The following is a 12,705-nucleotide window of genomic DNA, read 5'->3' as shown; positions in this document are numbered from 1 at the left end:
AATCTCAGTCTAGGACTGTTGGGTTCATATACTGTCTCTTTTTCTGTTACTTCCTTTGAGAGTAAAATATTGATTTCCTGTGATGCATCGTTTCTATTTTTATGTGCTATTTCTGTTTTCCATGCTTTGTATGACTGCCATTACAACTTCCAAAATGATACCAACAGAGGTGTCTCTGAATAATTTTACACTAAAGAAGGGGGTTTATTTTTCTTATGAAACCCTAAATGCACAGTGCCTTCATCAGGCTCTGCAGACACAGAGAGTAAACTGCACAGTGAGAGCACATTTTCTCCATAGTGATGTGTCTCTTCAACTTGAAAAATGAGAGAAAGATGGAGAATTGGACCAAGTATTAACCCTTTCAGCCTGAAGTAGTACAGAGGCAGGCTTTACCCCTTTGGAAGTACCTCAATTAATAGTCTCCAGGATAACAGGAAAAAGTATGTCTGGGAACGATGACTGTCAATTTCTGTAATGCAGCAAAAAGTATAAAGGTGCACTTTAAGTTCACTGAATTAACAGTAACTTCAATTCTACCCTGTTTCTGAGGTCAAGTCAATGCAGTTTAGTGTGGTTTGAATGAGAAATTGATACTAAGCATCACCATATTTTTATTTTTGATATTTTCATCAAACTACTGCATAAAATGCCACAAAATCTCTGTGCCCATAAATGTATTTGTCTTCAAAGTCTTAAGGTAGTGCAAGTGGGATGAAGTCATTGTAGAGAATACAGTGGCAAGGTACAGGTGGGGAGACAGGAAGAAAAAAATATTTCCCTTTCCTCTATGGTACATTCTCTTACTTTCCCAAATCAGTGGAAGGAGCTTAAAGCATAAAGAAAACTAGGGCAAGCCCCACTCCCCATTCTGTAGACTCCCATCTCTTCCTGTATCAACTATCGTTTCATTGAAAATTTTAAACTCTATCTTCCTCTCAGCAAATATTTACAGTTCTCTCCAGTCCTAAACAGACACAGACATGCATTCAACACTGTATCCTTTCTAGCTAGCTACCACTTTATTTCTCTTCTCTTCTTAAGCAAGCTTCTTAAAAAATTAAGCACTCTTTCCTTATCTATCCTTCCTCTCCTCCAGTGGATTTCTCAACCCACAGCAAACTGGCTCCAGTTTTTCCTAATTGTTTAACTGAAATCATTGTTACCGAAGTTGCCAAGAACTTTCTCTTGGCTCAACCAAATGATCATTTCATGTGACCTGTCTTAAACATGTTTAAGTGCTGAGTACATCCTCTTCTTGAAATTATTCTTCTGGCTGCTGTAACTTCGGTCATTTTATTCTCTCCTGGATTTCCTCCAATCCGTCTGTCTGATCTATTTCAGTGTCTTTTGCTAACTCTTCTCTTACTTTCCTCCTGAAACTTGTTGCTCTTAGACTTTTCTTTTCTTTTTAAAATATTTTGTTATGCTTTATCCCAGGAGATTGGATATAGTTCCTTGTGCTGTACAGTAGGAACTTGTTGTTTATCAAAGAACTTTTTAAATATAAAGAAAATTAGTATTTTTCAGTTATGCAAGAATTTTTCCCCAGATCATCTTTTGACTTATTTGCTTTTCATTCATTTATTTGTAGTCAGATTTATTAATTTTTTTACAGCTTCTGTATGTGTGTGTGTATGCATTTTATTTTATTTTTTTTACATCTTTATTGGAGTATAATTGCTTTACAATGGTGTGTTAGTTTCTGCTTTATAACAAAGTGAATCAGTTATACATATACATATCTCTTCCCTCTTTCGTCTCCCTCCCTCCCACCCTCCCTATCCCACCCCTCCAGGCGGTCACAAAGCACCGAGCTGATCTCCCTGTGCTATGCGGCTGCATATATACACTACCGAACGTAAGGTAGATAGCTAGTGCTCTTAGACTTTTGTTCTCAGTCTTCTGTTACTCTTTCCACTCTGAGTGATTTCACCTACTGGATTTGCTTCCACTTCTACCTAAGCAAAGATATCCCCCAAATCCCTTTTCTCAGCCCAGACCTCTCTCTGGAACTCCAGCCTGGGATATCCAACTACCTGTAAGATATCTGGTGTTAAATATACCACAAGCATCTCAAGTTGGAACAATGTCCCAAATTAAGTTCATTGCCTTCTTCTCCAAACCTGTTAAGAATCTTCAGTTTCCTTTTCCATAAAACTCAAGCTGGAAATCTGGAGTCATTCTTAACCCCTTACTGTCTCTCTCTTTCCTCATCCAGGTCTATGGAATCCAAGTGCCATAGATTCTAAAGTTATAAGATTACTTATTTCTACTTTCCTTTATACCTGACTGCCTTAGTTCAGATCCTCTTTATATCTGGCCTAAACTACTTCAATGATTTGGAGAATCCCTGCCATTGGTCATTTGTGCCCTTTATCTTCCTTCCCAAATATCCTCCCTATGGTGACAATGTCACCTTCCCCAAATAGTAAATATTACCTTGATATTATCCCTCTGTTTCACTCTTGTCAATGTTTCCCCACTTTGGTAGCCCCCAAACATGAGTTCAGGGATTGCTATTGCGCCGTGTTCAGTAAGTTGATTTGAGGGATGGCATGGAAGAGAAAGAGAAATATGTATCTTTTAAAAGCTACTACTAGAGGATTCTAATGCACAGCCAAGTTTGAAATTCTTAGAGGAAGGAGCCAAACCAAAATTGTAGGCGAAAGGAGATTAATCACTCTGTAGGAGCCACTCATACTAATGGGAACGTGACCCCAGTGGTACCCTTTATCTCTCAGGACTGTGAAGAGCGTCTGATTAAGAGGATCCAGTCAGGGCTTCCCTGGTGGTGCAGTGGTTGAGAGTCCGCCTGCCGATGCAGGGGACGCGGGTTCGTGCCCCGGTCCAGGAAGATCCCACATGCCGCGGAGCGGCTGGGCCCGTGAGCCATGGCCACTGAGCCTGCGCGTCCGGAGCCTGTGCTCTGCAACGGGAGAGGCCACAACAGTGAGAGGCCTGCGTACTGCAAAAAAATATAAAATAAAAAATAAAAATAAAAAAGAGGATCCAGTCAACACTCAGCAGATACAGAGTTCCCTATGGCCCCTGACAATTCCTGTGCAATCCTCCACCCTCTACAAAAATCCTTCGTTCCAGCCATACTAAGCTATTTATAACTCCCTAAGTTTGTTATGCTATGTTGTACCTATATATTTTTGCAGACTCTTTTCCCTGGTTCTGGAATGTTGTTCTCTTCTTTTTCTATCTGGAAAACTCCTACTCACTCTTTAGACTACTTTCAAGCTTCTTCTTTGCTAAATATTCCTAGACTCAGGAAATCAGAGCCAAACATTTCCAATTTATGTCCATATCCTGCCTTGGATATGTTCCTACTATGGCATTTAACTGCATTTAACTCTTTCCTTGCATGTGTCTATTACCCATTAACCTGTGATAGCCTTAAAGAGAGAGAGAGAATAACTTCAACACTTTTGAGTCCCTGGTATATGAGAAACAATATATTTGTTGAATGAACCAATTCCTCCAAAGAAGATCTTCCCAAAAGATTAAATGCTTAAATGTTAGAAAATGGAGCTAAATGGCAAGGATTGGTCTTTGATCTAAATTTGTTCCAATAAGGCAAAACTTGATTAGGATCAACCACCAGTTTTTCTAGTTCCTAATCTTTCCTCTTCAATCTGATGTTCTATTTCAAGCATCATTTGCCAAAGGGTATAGATATTTATCTGGGTGAGACTCTTGTGAGCCTAATGTTTACAGTGTTTATTTTTCCAAGGATAAAACAAACAAACAAAAACAACTACATAAGCGATATCCATCAAGGATCAACTCTTGTCTACAGAGGAACTTACTATCAGCCAGGCATAGTTCCTGGCTTTGGCATACAAAGGTGAAAGAAATACAGTGGAATTGTGCCCTATCTCTTAAGGCACAAAAAGTTATTTGATTAATTCTGCCTGAAAGACTATGTCCAGTCTGATTCATAAGAATGTTAGTTTTTGGAAACCAAAAGGTAATTTCTTTGATAATAAATGGTTATCGTTCACAAAAGAACTTGTACAAATAAGATGACAACAATGCATTTATTCATAGCTGTCCTCTATTTATGGACAGGAGCCCAAGCTGTGATAGATCCCACGCTGTGATAGATCCCACAGTGGCTACCTCAGAAAGCAATGATGAAGTAATCACTGGAGTCAGACCTATACATAGTCATTTATCTATAGGTTTAGTCATTTTTTAGATCAAGAAGGGCCATATGCCTTATTTACATTTGGGAATTGGTAGAAGTATTGACTGAGCCTGGATTCCTGATGTGAAAGTTGAAATCACAATGTACTTTCTTCATCAGTGGGTCATGTGGACTTAAAAGAAGGCAGGATTTCATATAATCATATTTTCATGAAAAAAGAAAAATTATTATTTTATACAAAAGGAAACTGAAACCCTAGAGAAATTAACAAATGATTCAAAGTCATATATTGGCAGTCAACCTAATTTCTGACTCCAAGCCCAACATCTTTTCACTACACCTAATATGGAATTACCATAAGTAATTGACTGGATTTATAATACAAGTGTAAATTGTCACTGAATTCACTTAACTGACTGATTTTTTCTGTTCCAAATATGCTGTGGCCCAGCAAATGGTGCACCAATATAAAAATGGTACATTCCATCAACACTCATTGTTGGAAGCTTCTGACTTCACGTAACATATGAGTAACTCAGGAAGAATAGTAATTTTTTCAAGAGTGTCAGGAAAGGAAAGCTAGGGTTTAAAATTGCAGGCAGCTTCAAGTGAAATTTCTCACTGTGATTTCTGTCTTCATGTGGTAGAGCTTCTGACCTGAAAGATGGAGAAAATGTCAAGAATTCTGCTTATTAACTATTAGGCACATACCAGCCAGTAGTGGGAATAGCCAGGCTCTCGAGGCAGATAGACCTTGGCAGAAACCAGGCTCGGTTGCTTTCTACTCTTTTACACTGGCACTCATTTCCTCCTTTCCTTAGATAAATGATTGTGCTGATAGCTACCTTGAGGAGTAGCTGTCAAGAGCAGAGGAAATAATGTATGAAAAGGAGCCTGGTCTGGGATGTTCTTAGTGAGGCTTCCTGCCCCTCTCTGTTCTTTTGTGAGGCCCCCAGGACTATTCCTCAGGCTCCAATTGGCTTCCCGGTCTCCTTCTTCCCAAAATCCAGATTAGGGTGAGGTGAGTGAAGCCCTCTGCTTGGGCACAAAATTTAAGGGGGTGCCCAAGACACAGTAATCAAGGTAAATAGTATTTTAATACACTATAAAATTTAAAATTAATGCAAAAAATGATGAAGACAATATCAACATTTTCAATTAAAGTAGGATCTAGGGACTTCCCTGGTGGTCCAGTGGTTGGGACTCTGTGCTTTCACTGCTGAGGGCGTGAGTTCGATCCCTGGTTGGGGAACTGGGATCCCGCACCCAGCATGGAGCAGCCAAAAATAAAAAATAAAAATAAAGTAGGATCTAACCTTCCACTTGTACAACGTGGCCTCCATTGCCTCAACCTCATACAGACCTTGTCAGAGCCTGTCTTTATTTAAAAGTTTGATATTTTCTTCATCAGAGATTTTTTGGCATTAATTTTGATTTTTCAAAATATTGCATTCAAGTATCATTTATATTGATTACTGAGCGTTTTGGTGAACGTTAAATTTTACACCCAAGCCAAGCAGCTCCTTCACCTCCTCGTAACCCTGACCCTCTTCTTCTTTCTTCCTGGCCCCAGGTCTGAGCAGCCTTTCCGGTCCTCCTGGAAGCAGAGTTTCTAGCCTTAGGGTTCCTCCCCCGTAGATGGGTGGTGCAATGAGGGGCAGACGCTCAGGGGCTCCCCTTCTCTGATGCTCCCAAAGGCAGAAGTAAAGGCTCTTCTTGAACCACTTTGAAGAAATGAGCAATGAGACAAGCAAAGAAGACCACGTAATCTGTTGGGAGCTCCTGCACAGACCGCAGCAGGTACTAGAGGAGAGAGTAAGCGCTGGTGCTGGACCACCTACCACCTCCGACCTGCACGGGCTGAGTGACCTAGGGAAGGTACTTAAGCCCTGCCCCCCTTACTGCTTGTGCCATCCTGCACCAGTTACATCTGCTCGCCCTTTGCTAGTTTTGTCATTTTAGGCAACTTATTTAAACTCTACCTCTTACTGGCTGTGGCATCTTGGGAAGTGGCTTGAGATCTGCCACTTACCAGTTACGCCATATTAAACCTGTGCCTTTTGTGCTGCTCCCTGCTGGTTTGTCATCTCTGTCAAGTAATTTGAGCTTTGCCCTGACTGGTTGTGCTATCTTGGGAAATTACTTAAGCTCTACTCATTACTAGTGTGCCACGTCAGGACTTTACTTGAGCTCCGACTAGCTGTGCCATCTTGGGAAGTTACCTAAACTCTCTGTGCTTTCTTGCCTGTAAAATGGGGACTATAAAAGTTATTGGGAGGATTAAATAAGTTCATGCATATGGTGCACCTAGGATGGTGTCTGATGGATATTAAGTACTCAATGCACAGTAGCAATGATATCATTTGAAAACTATTTCGCCTAAAAAAATTTCAAAATGAGAAAAGATGTTAGAAATAAAATTATACATATTTGCAAAAACGTTATAACAACAATACTATTTGTTTGAGGATAAGACTGTATTTTATGTTGTTTGAAATGATGTGTGGCAGGTCTTCCACATAAGAGACCCATGTTCCATGAAGGTCTTAAAATGGCCCTGAATTCGAGAAGTTAGGAAGTTTGTGAGTCCTACAAAATTCCCGCTGTCCTGATCGCTGTACCTGCTTAACTCTTTTCAATACAATAATAATAGCTAATGTTTATGGAGCTATCTCTATGGGCCGCACGCTGTTCCAAGCTCCTTAAGAGCAGTATTTCTCTGAATCTGCACAGCAATCTTACGGACTAGGCACCTGTGTTATGATCACATTTTACAGAGGAGAAAGTAAGTCCGGCGAACTTTGGTGACTTGCCCGAGATCACACCGCCAGTGGAGGTGGAGAGAGGGCCACCACTCACTGCTGCTCCAAATTCTTTCCTTTTCAAGTGAAGGACTCCATGAGACCATGTTGCTAATCCCTACACAGAGATCTTTTGACTATTCTGTGGATGGACACAGTTGAAATGAAAGTGCCTTGGGCCATTTTCTGCTCTCTACCTGCATGTAGGCTGGCAATTTATTTCACAGGCATTGACATATGACATATGACATTATGTATCAAAATGTACAGAGGAAGTGCAACTCTGATGGAGGCAGATGACAGACCAAGTGGGACCCTCCACTTGGGGAGACTTTCCACCAGTTCTTCACCTGATGCCTGAATCCCCTGGCTAGTCATGCTACTCGATGGTGGCCTTCCAGGTTTGGGAAGTCCACTCATGGGGAAGGAGAGAACACAGGTGGTCCGGGTAGCTCATGCTATTAGCAGACCTCTGTGTCCCCTTGTAATCTTCTGATGAGAGAGGCTAAGTCTATTTATCCTTATATGTTAACTTGGGGAAAAATTAACCTGTTAAGTCTTTGTCTCTGACTTAGCAACAGAGGGCTCCTTTGGGTCTGAACAAGTGGCTACTTGGACTCCTTTTTCCTGTGCTTGCACCAGCCACTTGTGAGAGGCTCCCCCTTGACACATCATTGCTGCTCTTGACTCAGCTCTGAAAAGATGAGAAATCCTGCTCTATGGCTCTCCTATTCTACACCATTGAAGGATCTTGGAATCTGGGTGTGATCGTCCTGATTGAACATTTATTATGTGCCTCACACTGGGTGAGGCATTTGGAAGATATCGACATTTTATTCTCTATTATTTTGGAAGCTGATAGAGAATAAGACCTATAATTATGTGCAAATCTGAGAAATAAACAATAAATAAGAATTGAGAAAGGGGAGAGGTCAGTACAAGAGGGGAGTCTTCAAGAAAGATTTCAAAAGCTATTAAAAATTCAGTCATGGTCTTGATAGTTGATGTCATATCCAATGTCCCAGTAATACTTTTGTTTAAAACTTGCCTTCCACATGCTCCTAAACAGGAAAAGTAGTGATCTTTTTCTTCTATATTAGTTATAAACTTGTTTCTACATAGATGGTGTTGGTCTGACATATCCAATTAGTGCAGGTAATAATCTTTATGTGTATTTAAAAAATTAACTTGAGATTGACTTTAAATTTAATCTCCAGCCATTTCTTGAGGAGTCAGACACTTTATGGATGAGGGGAAATCTCTGTCCTCTTTTTCTCAGGTAGAATCATCCATCATCAGCCCTATTAAGAGCTGAGAGGCTGAAGACATTTTAGTCCATCTTTTGTCTGCGTTGAACTTGTCTTCTACCTCTAGGGTTATGCCCTAGAGTATTCTCTGCATTACAGACTGTAAGGCCCAAATGAATTGGGAGACTGGACACAAAGTGACTCTTGAAAAAATGATGTCATTGAGAGCCATAAATTAAGGAGGATGTGACATACTTTACTGTCAGAGCTACAAGTTGATAAGGTTGATGTCTACTGAGAGCATCCCCTAGAGCAGGGGTGCCCAACCCCTGGGCCACAGACTGATACCAGTCCGTGGCCTGTTAGGAACCGGGCCGCACAGCGGGAAGTGAGCAGTGGGCAAGCGAGCGAAGCTTCATCTGTATTTACAGCCGCTCTGCATCACTCGCATTACCGCCTGAGCTCCGCCTCCTGTCAGCATTATGGTGAGTTGTATAACTATTTCATTATATATTACAATGTAATAATAATAGAAATAGGACTTCTCTGGTGGCGCAGCGGTTAAGAATCCGCCTGCCAATGCAGGGGACATGGGTTCGAGCCCTGATCCGGGAAGATCCCACATGCCGCGGAGCAACTAAAGCCCTGTGCCACAACTACTGAGCGTGTGCTCTAGAGCCCGGGAGCCACAACAACTGAGCCCGCGTGCCAGAACTGCTGAAGCCCGTGCGCCTAGAGCCCGTGCTCCGCAACAAGAGAAGCCACCGCAATGAGAAGCCCGCGCACCGCAAGGAAGGGTAGCCCCCGCTCGTCACAACTAGAGAAAGCCCGCACGCAGCAACGAAGACCCAACACAGCCAAAAATAAATTAATTAATTTAAAAAAAAGAAATAAAGTGCACAATAAACGTAATGTGCTTGAATTATCCCCAAACCGTCCCCCCACATCCGTGGAAAAAAATTGTCTTCCACGAAACTCGTCCCTGGTGCCAAAAACGTTGGGAACCGCTGCCCTACAGAAAGCAGAGGGACTTAGATTTCTAAGTCTGTGCCTGATGGAAGTGTTTTATATTTTCGGCCTTATCTGCCTGCCATTACTATACTAATTTGGTAAATTCATGTTGTGTAATATGTCAACTGATCATAGAAAGTAATTTTTCTTAGTCCAAATCATTCTTCCTCATCACCTTTCCTCTTTTTTTTTTTTTTGCGGTACACGGGCCTCTCACTGTTGTGGCCTCTCCCGTTGCAGAGCACAGGCTCCGGACACGCAGGCTCAGCGGCCATGGCTCACGGGCCCAGCCTCTCTGCGGCATGTGGGATCTTCCCGGACCGGGGCACGAACCGGTGTCCCCTGCATTGGCAGGCGGACTCTCAACCACTGCGCCACCAGGGAAGCCCCCTTTCCTCTTTCATGCATGCTCAACTCTTCTTCACTCTAACCAAGGTTTACCACTTCGACCCCTTCCCACCCACTAACTTTGCTGTTCAAACTGTTCAGCCACATCTGCATTGCTTTTCCTAACACTATACATTTCTCACCAGCCATAAGTGCTCTCTAGTCCCTAACCCTTAGTCATGCTTACTCACTGCTTTCTCTGGGCTACAAATCATGGCTAAGGAAGGTAAAGGAAATGAGAACACTTGACACATTCCATATTCTTGCTCCCTGATTTCAGTTGGCAAGGCATTCATTCCTTTTGTGTTTCCTAGCATCTGCTCTACAACAGCTGTCCAAACTGTCTTGACTTTCTTTTTACACTCAACCACTTTCTCTCACTCACCAGATGTAGGTGCAGGTCGAGATTATCAAGAAAGTGTTCTCCACCTGAAAGTCTTTTTTGTTGTTGCTTTCATTCTCCATTTTCCAATCTTCTGGTTTGTCCGTTCTCCAATCTTCTGTTTTTTTAAAATAAAATCTATTGAGGTTAATTTGCATACAACAAAACACACCCCACTTTATTGTGTACAGTTTGATGAGCTTTGACAGATGTATATACCCAGGAAACTACCACCCAAAAGAAGATATAGAGTTTTTCCATAATGTGAAAAAAGTTGCCCTATTAGTATTCACAGTTAGTCACCCCCACCCCTCATGGCTCGAAACAGTGATGTGCTTTCTGTCACTATAGATTTCTTTTGCCTTTTCTAGGATTTCATGTAAATGAAGCCATACAGTCTGTATTCTTTTATTTCTGGCTTCTTGAGCTCAGCATCATATGTTTGAGATTCACCCACATCCATGGATGTGTCAGTTATATTTCTAAGTAAACTTTTGTTTGATCACACCCACACCCCTTCATTTACACATTGTGTATGCTTGCTTTCACGCTCCAGCGGCAGAGCTGAGTAGTAGGGACAGGTCGCATGGCCCAAAAAGCCTAAGATATTTACTATCTGGCCCTTCACAGAAAAAGGTTGCCAACTTCTGACCTAAGAGGTCAAATTTTATGGTATAAAGATTTCGTATTTCTTTATTCTTTTGATGTCTGTAGTAACTGTAGTTATAAAACTACTTTCATTCCCGATATTGGTAATTTTGCTTTTTTCTTGATTGGTACAGCTAAGAGGTTTATAAATTTCATTGATCTTTTCTAACACCTAGCTTTTTTTTCATTAATTTGTCTGTTTTCTACTTGACTCCCATTTATTTCTTATTTTCTTCATAATCTTTGGGTTAATTTGCTCCTCTGTGCCTGTTTTTTTTTTTTTTTTTTTGCAGTACAAGGGCCTCTCACTGTTGTGGCCTCTCCCGTTGTGGAACACAGGCTCCGGACGTGCAGGCTCAGAGGCCATGGCTCACGGGCCCAGCCGCTCCGTGGCATGTGGGATCTTCCCGGACCGGGGCACAAACCCGTGTCCCCTGCATCGGCAGGTGGACTCTCAACCACTGCGCCACCAGGGAAGCCCCTCTGTGCCGTTTTAAGGTGAAATCATAGACCATTGATTTTAGATTTTCTTCTTTCCTACATATTTACAGCTATAAATATCTTTCTAAGCACTGCTTTAAATGCATTTCCCATATTTTGACTTGTATTTTCATTTACTTCACAATATTTTCCTAATCCTGCTGTGATTTCTTTTCCTGTGACACGTTATTTACAAATGTAATATTTAATTTCTACATATTTGGGGATTTTTCAGATATTATGTGGTTTCTGATTTCTAATTTAATTCTAATGTGGTCAGAAAAAAGATATTCTGTACAAGTCCAAATCTTCAAAATTGACTGACTGATCTATGGCATAACATGTGGTTTAACTTAGTGACGGATCCTTGTGCACTTAGAAAGAATGTGTATCCAACAGCTGTACATAGTGTTCTATTGGGTGGGCCAAAAAGTTCATTTGGGTTTTTCCATAACATCTTATCCATGTGGTCAAAGTTGAGAGCATTATTCAGATAACCTACAATTTTACTGATTTTTTTTGTGTGTGTGCTATTATTTGCTGAGAGATAAGTGTTAAAATTTCCAACTCTGATTGTGGATTTATTTTTCTTTTATTGTCAATTTTTCCTTTGATGTATTTCTAAACTGCTATTAATCTTATATTCATTTTGATTTTTAGCTCTTTCTGATATATTGAACCTTTCATCATTATAAGCTTTCTCTCTTTATCCCTTGTAATATTTCTTGCTCTGAAGTATACTTTGATTGACAGGAACATAGCTACTTCAGCTTTCTTATAATTACTGTTTGTAATGGAATATCTTTTTTCATCCTTTCACTTTAAACTATCCTGTCTTTATATACAAAGTTCATCTCTTGTATATCTTTTTTATCCAGTCTGATGCTCACTGAATTTTAACTGGGCTATTTAAATCATTTACGTATAATGTAATATTTAATAGGACTGGGTTTAAGTGTACGGTCATGCCATTTTCTATTTGTTCTTTTCTTTGTTCTTTTTCCCTCTTTTCCAGGCTTCTTTTGGAACTATTTGTACAGCATTTTACCTTCTTCTATTGGTTTATTACCTATACATTTTGTTTCATTTTTGGTTACACTAGAATTTACAATATTCCTTTTTAAGTTATCAGAGTCTACTTTCCAATGATATTATATCACTTCTCATGTTCTTACAACAGTATATTTTCATTTCTCCTATATCATCCTTGGTGATATTTCTGTCATACTTATTTCTACATGTTATATTAACACATCAATATATTATTACTAGTTTTGCTTTAAACAGTCATGTATCTTTTATTTTTTATTTTTATTTATTTTTAACATCTGTATTGGAGTATAATTGCATTACAATGATGTGTTAGTTTCTGCTTTATAACAAAGTGAATCAGCTATACATATACATATATCCCCATATCTCCTCCCTCCTGAGTCTTCCTCCCTCCCACCCTCCCTATCCCACCCCTCTAGGTGATCACAAAGTACCGAGCTGATCTCCCTGTGCTACGTGCCTGCTTCCCACTAGCTATCTGTTTTACATTTGGTAGTGTACATATGGCCATGTCACTCTCTCACTTCGTCCCAGCTT

This window comes from Mesoplodon mirus (assembly GCF_964341445.2).
Source record: "Mesoplodon mirus genome assembly, chromosome: 17".
Classification (NCBI taxonomy): Eukaryota; Metazoa; Chordata; class Mammalia; order Artiodactyla; family Ziphiidae; genus Mesoplodon; species Mesoplodon mirus.
This window is presented reverse-complemented; position numbering follows the sequence as displayed.